General features: G+C 41.4%; 3 long non-coding RNA genes and 2 other non-coding genes across 7 annotated transcripts; 2 read left to right on the top strand and 3 right to left on the bottom strand.

Annotated features, from left to right (window-relative positions):
* Positions 1 to 427: 427 nt before the first annotated feature.
* Positions 428 to 17,456, top strand: LOC148321636 (uncharacterized). Of its 3 annotated transcripts, none has more exons than XR_015846739.1 (4): positions 428 to 515; positions 3,615 to 3,739; positions 12,266 to 12,322; positions 17,358 to 17,456. It is a non-coding gene; the product is annotated as an uncharacterized LOC148321636 (long non-coding RNA). The 3 variants fall into 3 exon arrangements; XR_015846737.1 differs by lacking the exon at positions 17,358 to 17,456 and adding an exon at positions 14,444 to 14,663 and having other exon boundaries at positions 12,263 to 12,322; XR_015846738.1 differs by lacking the exon at positions 17,358 to 17,456 and adding an exon at positions 14,444 to 14,663.
* On the bottom strand, positions 2,681 to 2,753 carry trnak-cuu (transfer RNA lysine (anticodon CUU)). Its single transcript has one exon. It is a non-coding gene; the product is annotated as a tRNA-Lys (tRNA).
* trnak-cuu (transfer RNA lysine (anticodon CUU)) lies at positions 2,933 to 3,005 on the bottom strand. The gene has a single exon. It is a non-coding gene; the product is annotated as a tRNA-Lys (tRNA).
* Positions 11,437 to 14,872, bottom strand: LOC148321639 (uncharacterized). The gene is made up of 3 exons (XR_015846740.1): positions 14,596 to 14,872; positions 12,886 to 12,946; positions 11,437 to 11,842 (listed from the first exon to the last, which is right to left on the bottom strand). It is a non-coding gene; the product is annotated as an uncharacterized LOC148321639 (long non-coding RNA).
* A 16-nt stretch (positions 17,457 to 17,472) lies between the features above and the next one.
* Positions 17,473 to 17,699, top strand: LOC148321640 (uncharacterized). The gene is made up of 2 exons (XR_015846741.1): positions 17,473 to 17,509; positions 17,594 to 17,699. It is a non-coding gene; the product is annotated as an uncharacterized LOC148321640 (long non-coding RNA).
* Positions 17,700 to 17,931: the final 232 nt, after the last annotated feature.

A 17,931-nucleotide genomic window follows, 5' to 3' on the forward strand; every position in this document is an offset into this window, starting at 1 on the left:
TAAAAACTTTAATATCAAAATGATGTTATACATTTTTACTCGTTTCAGACAAGTAAATCAAATAGTATTTCAATTTTGGTGTTTGTATTTTTAAATTCTAATCAAATAGCCAGTTGATTTTCCCAATTTTAATATCTGCTTTCAAACATTATCAAAGACCAAAAAAGACACGGACCTGATCGGTCAGTGTTTATATTTCTTTTTCTTTTCGGGCGATGGTCGCAGTGAGTGATGGACCCACCTTAGGCCACGTCACTTGAATATACTTACTATACAGAAACTGAGATTCTATGTAAAAAACGTAATGATAAAACAAAACCAAACTGGTTGTCTTAAAACAAAAAACGAAAGAAAAAAATTAGCGCACATGCACGAAGTTAAGTCATTAACCACGCATGCGCCAACGCTTGTCTTTAAACAGTGACACAGCTGTGTCCCGGCTTTCTTGACACAGTCTTAATTATGAAAATTAATCTGCTGCAAGTGGCAAGAACATGCACCTGTTGTTTGAGAAGGTACATTTTATGTTTTTCCTCTCTTTGTGTCTCCCAATGTGTTTTTTGATAGTTATTATAGGCAAACCTGAGTTTTTCACGTGAATGTGTTTGAGTTTGGGCTCGATTGGCCTCTTTGAGACGATAGTTTTTCTTGTATGTTAGTCCTTTCGTGCGGTGTTTTAATTTTAGTAAAGCATAATCTTCTGTTGGTGCAATATGAAACATTTATAGACACAACACATAATTATACCCACTTGCAGGGCGATACCCGTTAAAACCTGTGCGTATAATTGTATAAAACAATTTTGACAGGAGATTCGCAGTTTTATTTTATTACCACAAGATGGCGACATTGCTTCAAGTTCAGAGCGGAACTAAAAGGGTTGTCGAAATTACGTCACAAGGTCCTCTTTTGTCGACACAAAGGTTCGATTTGTCTTTGTTTTATGTTTAACGTTTGTTGATTATCTGGCTGTTGTCTTTAATCGCGAAATTATAGAGATAGAATGATCTACAGTGCATTCATCATGAGTGAACCGTGTCATAATAAATACTGCGTTAATAATTTGAGGCTATTATAGGTCCTTGTAGGGCACAGCAATGTTTTCAAAATTCTGAATTTAAATAATTTTTTTTGTTACTTTGCTTTAAGAAATAGTAAATGACAATAAGTTTATTTGAATACGTCTGATAGCACACAAGTTTTGAAGCAGTAAATAATAAAAAAATGTAAAAAAAAAATAAAATTTTATATATATATATATATATATATATATATATATATATATATATATATATATATATACATTTAAAAACCCCGTCCTGCTCTTTCACAATCTTTTCTCATGTAGACTATTACAGCAGAAACACGCCACTCTCGTCGAAACATTCCCAAATGTCGATAAATCTCTGCCTCTGAGCAAGGCAGCCGTTTCGAGGGCCCACCCTCATTAGAAGCAAAAACCCAGGGTCTTGGCGCCCAATGTTCCCCCCCACTGTGAACGTGCGCGCGCGCCAGGTCATTTAATAGACTCCACGTTATCGGAGTCGAGATGGGCAGATGCGCCGCAAAGTGTTTCTTTCAGGCCTTCAATAGCGCTCACACGTTAATTTGGAGTTGGCTGTAACACGCAGCATCACACACGGTCCCAGATGGGAACGTATTGTGACCCGAGACCTCAGGGTGAAGAGGTCACAAAGGAGTGTGAACAGAGGCCAGCCTATGAGGACTCCTTGCGGACTTCCTCCTTTGACCCAAGGACGCGTGGCTCCCTAATTGAAGACACGTGAATGGAAGGTCCTTGACACTCGAAAATGACCCGTAGCTGGTGTTAACTCCACTGAGAAGCGGAGCCAAAGATTGGCACTTCATTATTTTCAGATTCTTCTCAGATATCTCAGCTGTGAATGCTTATTTGACTATATGGCACGTCCCTGTTTTGTGAAGCATTGTAGATTGGTTTGGATATTTCATAAATATTCCTCCAAAATCTCATTTTGCTTGGTCCTAACTGCCCCGAGAAAGCTTAAAAAAATAAAAAGAATTTGGCTCACTTTTGCGAAGATGCACACGACACGTGGAGTCGACTTTTGGCGTGGGCCCTCCGGTATAATGACTCCTCTAATCCTGGCCAATTCGACCCACGGTGCAGGGGGAGTGACTGTGTTCACACTGCACCAATTTGCGCGACGGCGGCGTGGGGGGGGGGGGGGGGGGGGTGTGACAGGCGGCGGTGTGAAAACACAAATGGGTTCGGATTTGAACCCCTGATGAGCGCTCGGTATTCTGGGGAGGGAAAACCATTTGTTGTCACCCTAAATATTAAATAGGCGACCTTACCTTAGGAGAATATAAATATGAATCACATAACAATGTTTGTGAATGCTAAGTCAATACAATATATTGAAAAAACTACTCGTGTCTTTGTTTTTTTTAACCATAATTCCAAAACAAAAACTGAGAAACTGGGTATTTTTTCTTGCAGTACCACAAGCGTCCGTTAGATGTCTCTGTGATCTGATAGTGTGTCATTGCCTGTAATGTCGTGATTCTGCTGAAGCTGCATTCCTCTGAACGTGAAAGAAAGTATGTCTGACGAAATAGATCAAATGTAATCAAACGTGAGGATTACTTGAATGAAGAAAAGATTGGAACGTAAAATTGAGAAGAAGAAAAAAACTTGCGCCCAACGTGGGGCTCGAACCCACGACCCTGAGATTAAGAGTCTCATGCTCTACCGACTGAGCTAGCCGGGCGATGCGTTGGTCAGGTGCCGGTATCAATTATGAATGCGCAGAGGTCGCTGGATGAAATGTCTGGCTGTGCACCCAAAAAAAATGTAGTTTAGTTTAGTTTAACCACTAAGATATAGCTTGTTGTGAAAACAGTTCACTATGCAAAAATGAATAAAGAGGGTGAAAAAAAGAAAACTGTTCGCCCAACGTGGGGCTCGAACCCACGACCCTGAGATTAAGAGTCTCATGCTCTACCGACTGAGCTAGCCGGGCGATGTAGCCATGAGAAAATCATTACTTTATAAAGTATGCACAAACAATATGGCTGCACGATGCACTAAACTTTTTATGTTGCAAAAGAAATGTCAATAAAAATTGTGAGACTTATTTAGCTAGGAGCTCTACTCCTATTTTTAGTGTTTTGAAATTTGTATGCTTTATTTGCGATGTCGCAAGATATTTTGCAACTAAATTTAAAATCACACCACACAGTTTGTTGTCGAGGTATTTGTATTACGTATATATATTTTTGAAACTTTGCTGCCAGCTCGGCATTGCAAATTAAAATCTGTTCTCACTTGCAATTAAAGGTAATAAACACAATAAATCCCAAACATCTAACTCCTAAAGTGGTTTGCTTGTGTGTGTGTGTTTATTCTACCATCTTGCCCCATGTCCTTTTATTAATATTTTCACCTGACTTTTTGGCCCAATCATGCTAAGTCATTGCCGTCCACCTGTTAAACCGACGTGTCCATCAAACGTGAGAGTGTCGCATTCAAACAAACACTTTGACGACAACATTCTCAGGCATTAACATATGAAAGACCCTCCATCCTGTGAACTTATTTGAACTCTGACCCTTTCCTCTGTGTGTCGCAGACAAAAAAAGAGCGAGCAGCCGCAGCTGGGATGGATGGAAGACTACCAGTCGGTTCTCACCAACAGCAGCAGTCGACGACTCCCGTCCATGTTGAGCTACTGCGTCTCCTCCCAGGCGACAAAGAGTGAGTGGGAATAAGTGGTCATTACAAGTGCTCCTGACTCGGTTTCACCGTTAATTATGCGCCGTACTCCGCCCCCCCCTCACATACACGGCCTATTTTAAACGCATTACGGGAATAGACAAGTTACCTTGACAGACATATCCAATGCCACTTATGTATATATATATATGAGCTGCTTTTTTTAAATAAAATTCTATGTTTCCATTGAGAAGCTTCTTTAAATAAAATTTAAAGAATTTTAAAATTTCTGCACATGAATTACAATGTGGTTATTTTATCCTGGTGTCTAATGTGACCATTCCTACACACGCACACACACACGCACGTACTTCAGTCACTTCAACTACATCAGCCTGCATAAAAGTACACACATGTGCCCCAGACGCAGTGCACACTTTCTCACAGCACAACTCAGACGCACACACACACACACGCACCCCCACACACACAGTATGATGCAGACAGTTTGAAAGGCCTCATCTCGCCTGCCTTTTCTTTTGCTTTCTGCGCCGTCTGACCCAGGCTCTTTATACGTCTAATTAAGCAGTCAGACCCTCCAGCGTGCCGTGACACGCTCACGCCTGATTTCTGCCCGATGTTTTGTACCCCCGCATCGGGTTTTTACACCGGTCGAGCCGCGTGGTATTGTTTTGTCGGCATCCCACCATCAGTGGTCTGGGAACGTTTGCATAGCATAGCATCGTCATTTGGTGGCAAAATGAATGCTCCCGTGATTTACGGGCTCTTTGTCATGCATTCGGCGAACCTCCGACAATTCGAAAAGCCCCGCAGAGAGGAACATTTGGGACAAATATGACCCAAAAGTCAAACAAGTATGAAAATAGCCTTGAAACAAGAATGTCAATTTATTTATTTATTTTTTTTCTCGAAAAGCTTTTAATGTAGCAACTAAATTCAGTTTGCCACTCTTGACTGCTCTTTTAAACGAACGGCCTTCTCTTTGCAGCCATGCTGTTAGTGGAAACGGTGAATGTCCGCCGGACAATCAAGCTCTAAAGTGGTTGAAAATGTCATCCCGCATAGTTGACTTCCTATTTTCGTCAATCTTTTTTTTTTGGGGGGCGAGAAAATGTCAATTTTTCGGACTTTGGTATGGTCCATCGATGAAAAGTAGGAAAATGCGTTAAGGTCTTATTTGGGGGCGTGTGGGGGTCATGACATGAAGAGATGTGACCTCTGAGGCCGACGGACAATGGTCACTTCCTCCCTAATTCACCAACGTACAAGACAGGATTGACCTGCGTGTGCGTGTTGGTGTGTACGGTGGCTTCGGGGGGGGGGGGGGGGGGGTGACACGACGTGACCTTCTCAGATGGCCTCAAGTTTATTGACCTCCGACCTGCGTGGAAGTCATTTCCTTGTTGAGTGGCAACGGATTGGAGTCCGAAGACACCTGCTGCATTCCGCTGCGTGTCTGTCGCACCAAAGCCGTGTGAAATTCGGACTCTTAATTTCATTAGCTTTCTTTATTGATTGATTGGAAGAAATCGAATGGCTTCTGCTGCCTTTTGAAGCATCTTCTGTGAGCTGAAATCGACAAGCCAAAGGCACAGTAGAATGTAGAATGACAACGAAGCAAGATTTTTTTGGGGGGGGGATAAGAAGTTGGGTGAGTTTCTCCAAAGTTAGTATTTAGCTTAGATGAGTTTAATTTTCTTTTTTTTTTTTTTTATTAAATTTTTTAAATTAAAAATGCAATTGAAATTTGCATCATCCAAACATCACATTGTAACATTTCGCTTTTTGTGTTTGTTTTGAGCAGGCTATTTTAAAATTCACTCAAGATAAAAAAAAAAATAATAATAATAATTTAAAAAAAAATCACATTAAAAATTAAATTTAAACTTAAAATCGTGTTTTTTCCGTTTCCCTTCACAAAAATAATTTTCTGGCTGCATGGTTGTCTTCATCTAGCAGCATTTTGCTCTTGAACTTGAACTCGTTTCCCTCACGCCGCCCAATTTCACGCCACCCAGGACCACTTCAGGACCCCCCCCCCCCCCCCGGCCGCCCCCCCCATGCCTCCTCCCCGAGCACCATGTCTGTCTTTGTGAAGCTGTCTTCCTTGACTTTCCGCATCCCCAGTCTGCCCCTCTGCAACCTTAACCCCCCCCCCACACAAACACCTCCCACCTCTCCCGCACAGCCATTCTTCACCATAGGGTCCCGCCCGGGTCCCGCCCGGGTCCCGCCCGCCCTCTTCCAGGGACTCGCTAGGCAGCATGCTAATCAGGCTCTTGGCGGCACTTCCCACGATTTTTCCCTCCCAGACGTGAGCTTTTGTCTTGTTATTGATTCCATTATAATCAGACGGTTCCCGTAACTTTTCTGCTGTCTGGGCCAGCGGGCCTACCTCTCATATGGCCCCCCCTCATTCATCAGGACTCGGGGTCTCGTTAATAAGTCAAGGACACTCCAGTTTACGCGATTTAAAGTAGCGCTCAGAGTTGCGATAATAATGGGATTGAGGGGGAAAAAGTTTCTGTTTTGAGGCACCAGCTCCTGATGTGAAGTACATACCAGGAGGAATTACATCATTGAAAAATGTTTCTAAATTAAATGCCTGCAAAGATGTCTCCATTTCGATCGTGTTCCAGAATCAAAGAAAGCTATGAGAACAGTCTTTGAATGAAATGTTCTTCATATTTGGTGATTTTGCATCAATTCCAAGATATTATTCAAGTAAATATCAGTTACAAGCTTCGCAAAAAATAGTAGTTGAAAAATGTGATTAATTGCAATTAATCATGGAATTTTTTTGGGTGATTTAATTAGTTCCAAAAATTAATCACTTGACTGCACTAATATATATCTGTGTTACATAACGCACAATTCCGAAGAAGCCCTTTAACCCAAATACGATTTTTTTTTAAGAGCGCTTTTGTTGTGCGCTCTCTGTGTGAAAGGGGCTCATGGCTGACGTCTTTTACGCTCTATAAATTAGTCACATAGCTACTATCCTTGCGTCTTTTTCTTGATATCACAAGAGCATCTGGAAGCAGTGGCCTGAGCCTCCCCAAGAACAGCTGCTCCGTGTTTTACACCAGACGCGTCCAGATGTGACTCTGGTTCGCCTTTGGAATTGTGCACGGCGTGTAAACATTGATCGACGGATGTGAACACAGGGGTGGTCGGAAACACGCCTGGCAACAGCTGCTTCTGTTCAAGCGGAATGTATTTATCATTTCATGTGAATTGACGAAAAAGTCACTTCATGTGTGCCAAATCATTTCCATTACAGATGCATCTTTATGAATTAAAATGAAGCTGAATAACTCCAAAAAGTAAATAGTCCTGGGGAAATAAAAATGTTTTTTAATTTAGAAAACAGGTCAGCTTTAAAAAAAAAAAATTTTAAATTCAACAATATTCAAATGTATTGCAATGCACCAGAAAACTGTGATAGAAAAAATGTAAATAAATACAGAACATGTAGTGCGTGACTGTAAACACGTTTTTATTGAGCATCTCGACAATCGGTAACAAAATTGCATAGAAGAAAGTCATGTGCAAACGGAGCGCTGAATACGTGCAAGAGCAATTCACTTTCGAATTGAATATGTTCTCATTACATAGTTATTGAATTCAAATCGATTCACAAAACCTTTCAGATTGCACATATGCTCAAATACGCGCTGAACCCGTATCAAACCGTTAACGTGCAAACCCAACAAATGTTGTGCAAAGTTCCCATACTGCAAAAACTACCGACAAATTTATAATAAAATTTTAAAAAAATACTTTGAACTGTGCGATACACCGTGTGTTGAAAAAACGCAGATTGTCAAACATTTGGATTGTATTTTAAGTCAAATCTGCCTCGTTCCCTCCTAATCGACAAATACACATTTCTTCTCATTAGTCCCGACTAAATTGCAAAACTCATGAATACAAATAATTTTTAAAAAAAGTGTTATGTAACATATTATGCAAGCATTTCACATCGTCTCCTGTCCATCAGAACAAAGTCCATTTCTCCGTTTTTTTTTTTGTTTTTTTTTGCCCCTTTTAACAGCATTCGTCGTCCAGGAAAAAGTGTCCAAAACATCCTGAAAGAAGACAGAAAGTGAACATGAAATACAATATGTACTTGCAAACCTAAATTATATCATAGATTGTAAATCACATATATAACGAGAACGTGTTAAATATAAAACGTTGCATATCGTCGTCTTTTTTTTTTTTTTTCCGCCTCACATTGTAAAACTGCAGTTTACCGCCCGCAGATGGCACGCTAATATGGCCGCCGGCCTCCTCCTCCTCCTCCTCCGTCATTGTTTCAACTACCCAACACGTTTTCTCCCACGCTCTTATTCCAAGAGGGGGGGGTTACAAGCCCTGATTGGGTCGCCATGGCAACCCCGCATCGGCACGGTGCTGATTGGCGTACGCGGCGGGCTAATTATGCAGCTCGTATGCTTAAGAAGGAAGGAAAAAAATAAAAAATACAAAACTAAATAGAGCATTGCGTGGTTGGGGAGGGGGATTAACAAATGTGGAGGAACCCCCTCAGGTTATTTAGTCATTGCCGTATTGCATCTCATAACCAAACACATTTGAGTCTAAATTTTGTCTCTGTGTGAAAGTGCACGTTGTGTCATAAAAGGCAGAAGCCCCTCCCACGCCGACGTGGCAAAAGCCGAAAGAGAGGCCGGATGCCACCCGTGAGTCAGAGTGTGTGTAAATGTTGCAGGATCTCTGTGTGAAAGCAGGTTTACTCTCATATAAGAATGAGGTGACTTTTACACTGCCTGTATAAAAAAAAAAAAAAAAAACATAGCAGGCAGGATGGTTTATGATTATTTTCTATGTCACTCGAATCATTTTAATGATGTGATTGCAAAAGTTGCAGTGTTGCTGTGTGAAAGGGCATTGCAGTGACGCGGCTATTTTGCCGGCTCTCTGCATGAAACAGGCTCGTCTGTGTTCGGACTGTGAGAACGCAATCAGCGGGGAAGGGCTCCGTGCGCGGGGCTGGCCGGCGGGGGGGCCCCACGCGGACAATGGCCGACATTGTTTACCAATCTCCCTCGTCCATTAATCAGCGCCATCCAGCTCTAATTGGCATTTTGGTTAAGCTGGTCGCCAGACTCCCGCTCCCTCCGCTGGCCTAAATAATGGCGTTACGCCACAAGTGCCGTCGCGCATTGGCGAGGACAATGTGTCGCTTGTCTGAGGACCCCGGGAGAAGGACCCCCCCCCCCCCCCCCCCACACACACACACACAAACACCCCCCCCCCGCCCCAAATAAACCTCACACACAAGCACAAAGAAGGCCTCTCACTATTGAGATCTCACTGTCGCGGGCTGCCTCGCCTCGCCCCCCCCCTTTTCCTCATCCTCTTCTTCTTCTCACGTTTACTTATGACACTTTTTTTCCTCCTGAATCATTGCTCCGTGTTTCGATGAACCTCCCGCTTTTATTATCGTCTGAAAACGGCAAAACAAATGGACAATTGCCACATTCTTGCAGTTAGAGGTGAAAGTCAGCGTGTCGGGCGAAACATCTCCACGGCAACGCGCATGAGTCTACCCTTTCCGAGGGCCAGAGTAAAACTTACAATTTTTATTTTTAAATATACGTGTACGTGCTTCTTATTTTTCCAAAATGTCTGTCAGAATCAAGGACCCCTGTATGTTTAAAGTAGTATGTGCGGACCTTTTCAAATTCTCTGGCGGGCCGCGTATGGCCCACAGGCCGCAGATTCCCCGCACCGCTTCTCAGCATTGCCAATTCTGCAACTTTGCATTCGTCTGTGTTATTTGCTTCAACGTCCCGTAGAAGCGACACAAAAATGTCGGCCGGCCAAATAAAAGCGCTCGTGGGTTCGCCGCCGCAGCGTGCCGTGACGCCCGAGTCACAGCTGCCCTCCCAAATGGCAGACACCCAAACGCCATCGCCGCTCTGCTTCCTCCTTTCTCATCCCCTCGGGGTGGGGTGGCGTGGGCTACAATTAACGCAGTGGCGGTAATTAACACCGTTTCCAGGCTGGGCAATGGTGCGGAAAAGCATGGAAGCTCATGCGAAGTGTGAGGAGCGAAAGAAGGGGGGAGGAGGAGGAGGGGGGGGGGGGGCGACGGCCATCATACGCTTTCTCCTGAGCTGCCATTTTGTGCCAGTCTTTCACCTAAGATGGTGGCAGGGCTGCGACTTGCGTTGCGTGGGAGGAGAGGGCGGGGTGGCGGAAGAGAGAGGAGGATTATGGGATTGAGGAGGGAGTTGCATTGCTGAGGCGGGCGCGATGCCATGACGGACACACACACACACGCACACACACACGTTATTTTCGTTCACGTCGAAAAGGCTACAAACACCCCATGCGGTCATTTTGTGTATTTAAAAAAAAAAAATTTAAAAAAACGCGTACGTTTACATGGTCTTAATATACGGCGCGCACGTTAACAAACCTTGCATGAGTGCGTGCACACACACATACACACACACAACACAGCCATTCTCATGGTATGGTCTGCCCCCGAGCATGCAAATGACATTCATTATGCAAATGCATACAAATCAGGCCCGACCATCTGAGAAGGCAAGCTGGGGAAAAAAAAAAAGAGCAGACGAAAGAAATTAAGTGAATGAGGCGAAAACAGAACGGCGTAAAAGTAGCTTTTTTTTCCCGCCAGGTCTACACCATTTCGACATAAAGTCAAACGGTCGCTCCAAGCTTCTTTCACGCAGAGATCCCACAAAAATGGTGGGCTTGGACCCGCTTTTCTGTCGGTGCAATGTTCAAAATCCCCTTAATTGGATTTTTGGGTGGAATTTATCTCCGGCTCTTGGCTCCAAACAATTCGTTGATGTCAAGGAACGATGTTGAAGTCATTTATCTTGACTGAGAGACAAGCTTCGTACTAGTTTAGCCTGGGTCGTTATCGGGAGAAGTCCGGCATTTGTTCTTATTAACTGTCATTTGAGCGCATTTGTTGTCAAAGATTTGGCAGGGTTCGCTCTCTTTTTGGCAAGTTGAAGCGATATTGCCACAATTTACAGCTCCTGTAGCAGTTTATTCAGTGTTAAAACTTCAAACGAATTAATTAGTATAAACAGCTTAATGCCTAATAAAGGCCGATTTGATTTTTTTTTTTTTTTTAAGTGGTGCTTAAATGCAGACTTTTCATAAAGACTAATTTGAGGACACTCTCTCTCTCTCTCTCTCTGTTTCACACACACTCACACACATTTTCCTTGTGTGCTCCTTTTTTGTTTCACCTCTCCGACAGATGCAACGCCCGTCGTCATTTTATAGGGTGTCGAAAAAAAAAAAGTAATGGACGGAGAACATTTCAATAAACATGGATCTTATTAACAGGGGTGAGGAAACTATGGCTCGTGGGCTCAATACGGCCCCCCTGAGAGCTTTTGATCGGCTGTGGAATTAGAAAAAAAACTTGAGCAAATGTGTGTATAGAGTTAAAAAAAAAAAAGATCAATTATGACTTGCTGTCACAATATTAATTAAAAATACAATTTTTGTTTCCTAAATAAAAGTGTTCTTTCTTTTAAATGTCTTCTTTTAAATCACATTAACAATGTCAGGACTTGAATGTTATCTTTACTGATTTTTTTTTTTAATTTCTAAGTGACCCCAAACTTTTGTATATATGTATATATTTCTTTTACGTGTGATGCTGCATTGTCTTTCAAATTTATCAGCGGGTGCACAAAGACATTCCGTTGCATTATTTTCCAGCACTCACTCCCAAAAACTAATTTATATATTTATAAAAAGCTTATGGAACATGATGTCAAAACACTGAAATACTGTGCAGCGAATGTCCACGTGTGACCATTTAAAAACTGATTAGCATATCATACACACTTTTTGCAAACACACCATCCTACCTTTTTTTTTTTTTTCTCCCTTTGACATCATAGCATGTCATGTGTGTGTGCTCTTGTTGATTTTCCTTCAGCGGTGCAGGCATGTAATGGGATTCTTGTTACTTTCGGTTATCTAGCTTTATGAAGAATGTACGTCACTCATACAGCTAGATAACCAAAGATAACAGACAACCCCTCAGGCCTGAACGCGCACACACACACACACACTACACGGCGACGTCCTATGCACCTGCATGGACCAAGCAGAAATGAGAGAACATGAATAAAAGGCACATTCATTTCAGACACACAATGAAATGTTATTATAAACTAGCATGGACTAAAAGAAAGATTGGACTTTGTTTTTTTCCATTCAGTGGAAATTTCAGGATTTTAAGATCCAACAAGGGCCTGCATGATAAGTTCAATCGTAAATGCACGTTTTACACGACTTGTCTAGTAATATTCAATCAACTTTGGACAGAAAAGATTTTACTGCATGGAGTTTCATGTTATAGCTTTTTGCTTTCATGATATGCAACAAAGCTTGTTGTGTAACTTAAAATGATCATTTTAATCACATTATCATGTTCAATCGTTTTTTGAAACTGATGGTTTTGTTTTGTTCTTCTGTAATTGTCTTTTCCCAAATGGCATTTCTCCCTTAAAGCAGAAAGGGGGAGGAGACGGTGATGAAGAGTGACGTCACTACCTGCGCGTGGACACAGAGGTGTGATCACTAATTACCAGACACACACGCGCGCACTACAGCCACTAAAAATAACTAATAAAGGAGCAATGTGGAAAAAAATACTACACTTTTTATAATAAACACACGCACGCACACACGCACACACTCAGCAAGTAGACACATAACTGATGCGTGTCAATTGCTCTTACATTTCAAATAACGATCTAAAAGTTTAAAAAAAACAATTATATATTTTTCTCTTATGGGATAGTTAGGATTTAATGTTGTGAAATATGAATCCATTTGAAAAGCCACTTTTCAGTTATAATGTAAAAATGATATTTGCCATCTATAATACGTTCCTCACGGCAAGCAAGGGACAATATCGCCAAAATACATACTTGTGGCCTACATTTTGACAATATTTTATTGACACAATGTTGGTCCTCCAAGGTGGATGACACTGCGGTGTGTGTTGCGGCAGTAAAATGACAACATTATGTCAGGAGCATAAAATGGCGCTGTAAATGCTGCCAAGAGGGATACAAAAAATAAGGCAATGTAATAATACTGCGTATTAATAATCATAATTAAGGACTTACCTATTTTGTGAATTTGAGGCATCGATCCAACTTCCTCTATGATGCATTTCGGTTGAGAATCCTGGTGGTAAACAAGAAAACTTCACGTCATTTCATCATCTCGTTTAAGACTCGAAGGCTAAATTAAGCTGTTCCTCAGCAGTCACGTCACCCCCCAAATAAAACAATTAACCTTGTTCCGCGTCTCCTTACTATTAAAATGATCCAAAATGACATCAATGGAGCAGGTATTAAGCGTGGGGCCTTATGTAATAATGCACGTCATCAAAGTGCTGCATAGGGAAATGTGTGTGTGCGTATGTTTCGTGTGCCAGGAAGAATTGAGTTGTTTTTTTTTCAGTCCTTTTTAGTTTATTTTTTGCACATTGTTTTAGGTATTTTTTGTTTTTGGCTATGAAAAAATAAGACTGTTATCCGTCAATTGCAATTGTGATGCACGTGTAGCCTTGTGAGCCGTGAACGCAACTGCTCTGCTCATGTGCCAAAATAGACGGATTACCTTTATTTTATTTTCATATTCAACATCTCTGAGAAAGATCGTAATCCTTTAAGTGTAATTACGATGGGGAGGGAATTTAGAGAATCTTGTATGAACCCTGAACGCAACTGGTGAGTTCAAGTGCAATACGTGGATACGGTTTAAGATAATTATTGTCTTTAAAAGATTCAAATACATTTAATTAGCATTCAATTAGTGACATATGGGTGAGTCTTCAGTTCGATTTTTCATTATTTTTCCCCCACTCTTTCGCTCTATGCTATTACATTGTGGGACTTGTGTGAGTCGGGAACGTGACTGGTGAGTTCAGGTGCAGTAGCTTTTAGGGTTTTGTGTGCGCGTGTGTTTTGCACACTTTGTCTTCAGGAGATTGTAGTAGCTAAGTGCAATTTACGGTGAAATTTGTGTGAGACGTAAATTTACTGAGTTTCATCCTTTTTTTTGTTTTTTTGCAAACGTCCACGATATTTTTGCCTTAACTGGTTGATTTAACAGCGAACGGATCTGCTGGGTTCGAGTACAGTACGCTTTGGGACATTTCTGAATACTTTGTTCAGGCGTTTATTTTCTTAGGTGTTTTTTTTTTTTGCTTGATCTATTAATTGTAATAGTACCTGTCCATGAGTTCAAACGCAAAAGATGGTAATGCATGTAACAGGGAGAGGGAAGCTTGTGTGATCCATGAATGCAACTGCGCAATTCAAGTAACCATTTTTGCTTCCATATCTGCCCACTTCCAGTCTCTTTTTGGGAAGTGCAATTACGGTTTAAGGGGAGGCCCGCTTTGACCCCCTAAAAAAAGAAGACTACAGCAGGCCCAATACGCGTGCATGGAGCGAACACCGCAGTCGAGCTATTTCACGTATTATTCCCTAGAATTTACGCAATGGGACGTCATGTTGCGAGGAGGTCTTGAAATGCACGCGACTTGTTATCTTGGTCGTGTGTGTGCGAGATGCACCTGTGACGCAAAAAGTGCGTGCACACGCCAAACTCTGCAAAGTGGCGCAAACTCCACGCTATTTCTTTCTCACTTTTGCTTCTCTCTTTTGGGGGGAGGCCACTAAATGAGGATAAAGATTAAGATTCACGCCGGGACTAGCTAGCATGGGCCTGCGAGTAAATCCTCTGCCAGCCTCCCGAACGCTAAAGACGCATTCCTTACAGCGCAAATGCGCATGGAAAATCCAGGCAAAAGGACGTTTTCTTACCGTTGGTCCCTCCGCTGGCGTCCCAGATGAGAGCCTCCACGAGCGGCGCATGTAGTGACGTCCCAACGGCCTCGTCCATTGATTTCCTCCCGCTCTGAAAACCACATCCTCGCATCCTCGCATCCCCCCCAACCACCTCCCCGTCCATTCAAGGGGGGGGAGATGGCACGGTCCACGCCGCAGAGGACTACATCGTCACCATCAGAAGCAACGCGCAGCGTCGAGTCCCTTCGAGTGCACGAGCGACTCATTTGTCCTAAATCATATATGCACCTCCGAGGCTACGCCCCCTCTTTGTGAGTCAGTGGTCCACACCTTCCTCATCCTCCACTGAGATGCCTCTGCACAGATATGAACGCACACTTTTGATTGACACATGCACTCGAAAATGTAAAAGGTGCTCATTTTAAATTTGTGTCATTGCAGCATATAGAAGGGCTCTTTCTGTAAAATTCTATAAAATTGGATTTGATAAATGTCAAAATGTAAAGTCATGAAAAGTAAATAAATAAGTCTAGTATAAATACACTGAGTTAGACTCTTTTTCTAGTGAGGGGAAAAAACTTCCATCAGAATTAAAAATCGTAATCCTTTTTTTAATTAATTGATCCCCCAAATTGTAAAATTTAAAAAGAAAAGGAAAATCATCGGGCCAGAAGGTTTCGTCCCCCCCAAAAGTTTTAAATTTAAAAAGAAAAATTAAGAGAAAAGGATACGATTTACCTACTAATATAAAAAACAACTTTGTTTAAGAAAAGGGGAAAAAATAAAGGCACAACATAAATGTAATCTTAATTTCTGATTTGAAAAAAAAAGAACAAAAATGTAATAAATAGAAAAAAATAAGGCAAGCAGAATAAACGAGATTAATGGCGGGAAAAAGTTAGGAGAGACCAGAAGAATACATTTAATTGTTTTAAAATTTATTTTTTTAAGAAAACAAAAAAGGGCGGTTAATCGGGTAGAATAGATTTATTCTAATTTGTAATTTGAAAATGTAAAGTCCTCATGTTAAATGCCACCACAATTCCATTTTGTATCACTCAAAGCTGCTTGTAAACTCATCAGAAAGTCATTTCTTCTTTTGCAAAGATGCTAGCGCACGATGCTGATGTCTGCCACAGTCTCCACGAGGTTCCCTTAATTAACATGATAATCCCAAATGTTGGGAGTCCGGCAATGAAAGGCAATCCACCCCAAAACCCATTCTGCACGTCTGTGTGTGCGTGCGCGCGCGCGTCTCAACATTTGCATGCAAGAAGTTGACCCGGCCATGTCATGTCTGTCTAGACCACCTCAAAGAGTGGCCACATACCTCCACGCTAAAATATGCACCAGACATGCAAATCAGTGCCATTTGGAAGCCATCAAACTCGTTCATTCTTTTCTTTTTCTTTTTTTTTTTTTTTTACAAAAGCAACCGTCTCAACCGTTAAACTGCAACTCAACATTTGAGTGATGTATTTATTTGCCGTGAGACAAATAGAAATGGACTGAATTCCCAGCAACTAGTGTTGCCGACCAGGCGGCAAGTCGTCGTATGTGCTCCTCGATATGTGCTCCTGTTTTGGTTAGCAACACGTGATCGACTCGAACCCTAATAACCGCTAAATGCCTTGTCTTCACATTTGGTCTTGAGTACTGCATAGGGAACTCATTTCCAACATGTGGTGAGACGCCAAACTTTTACGTGCTGAGCTCAGTAAGTGCTGCTGTTTTGGTTAGCAATGTAGCAGTCAAATGGAATGATCGTCTCCACAAGATGCGAGATCGTCTTTCATGCTGCTTGTTGAAGTCTTATTTACAGCATGCGGCAAGATGCCACACTGCTTACAAGCCCCTCTATATGTGCTGCTGTTTTGGTTAGCAACAGTATCCGAGACTATTTCCAGTCTATAAACGCTCTATGCTGCAGGAAGGTAAGGAAGGATTTATTTTTGACACGCTGCGATTAAATCTCATGGGAAAATGGGGAGAAAGTTGTTTTCAGGAGGACTTGAGAAGTGTTCTTGCAGATTGCACCTTTCGAGCAGGAAGCTGTTGTCCACATTGAAATAGTCGTCCATTCACGATGCTCAATGCAACGTTGTCGCCATAAATCTCCACCGCAACACTACAGTGGACTAAATGGGAAGCTCAATTACTACGTTTCAATCAACTCTTTTAAATTGAGTTCATTGAAGCACCAATATCACAAATAGGATTAAAATTTTAAATTGTGAATATACTGTCATTAAAAGAAGCATATTTTAAAACATAATTTCAATGAATACACAATTGACTCTGAACCTAATATCTAAAGCAGCAAGTGAGCTGCACAGAAATAAGTGAAATTACTACATAATAATTTATCAATGCATATCGAGCAAATACAGCATTAATTAAGTTGTTTGTAACATAATTACATTTTTTTTTCATTTATGAAATGTATTGTAATATTTAGATTTGAGACAATTTAACCTTTTAAGAAAAACTGCTTTTAAATGAAAAAGGTAACATTAGCCATGTTGTACTTTGTATTAAGGAACAAATGCATGAAATCAATTACAAGCAAACTCAAATGAAAAAAGGGTTAATTGTTAGGTTAGTGCTTTTATGTTTTAATTTTTTTATGTAAAATGTTATGCAAATCCCGTTCGTGTCAGTGTATATTACATTTAATTGTCATATAGTTTCTGGGAGTAAATCATTGGCATGCATAGAAACAAATCATTTTAAACCGCTTTATGAAACAGCAAATCGGTGATATTTTTTTTCTCCAGGTGATGCGCTGCCATCGTGTGGACAATTTATGTATTACACGACTCCTTTTGGAATGATGTATATTTTGCCGTCCAGCGCCTCCACCGGGCCAAGCCGAGCACAGACAGAGAGAGACCAACCTTCACTTTCACGTTCGTACTGTCACCGAATGGTAAATGAACCCACGGGCATATATACCTCGACCCCGTCAGTGACATGGTGTAATTTAATAAATAAGTTGATTTTCTGATTTAAGGATGGACATGAGAGCAGCAAGACTTGGGTGCTGATGTTTTGGTTAGCGAGACAACATTGAGGAGTGACCACACATTTTTTTACTATTAAAAAAAACATTTTATTCATGCATGGATGTCAGATTTATGTGATATGTCTGGGCTATTAATCGGCCCAAAGCTAAGGTAAGAAGGAATTCGGTTTGTTTTACTGGGACACCAGCAACCAAATATAGGCATTAAAGACAAAATGCCCTTTAATGTGAACCATGGCCGGAGAAAATACCACTTAAATTTAAGTCCACTTAGTGCGTGGACGTCATACAGTGTGCAGTGATATGATGCAGTCACGTCTGTCAGG

The sequence above is a fragment of the Idiotropiscis lumnitzeri genome, chromosome 16 (genome assembly GCF_059441095.1).
Source record: "Idiotropiscis lumnitzeri isolate Australia: NSW breed Sydney's pygmy pipehorse chromosome 16, RoL_Ilum_1.0, whole genome shotgun sequence".
NCBI lineage: Eukaryota > Metazoa > Chordata > Actinopteri > Syngnathiformes > Syngnathidae > Idiotropiscis > Idiotropiscis lumnitzeri.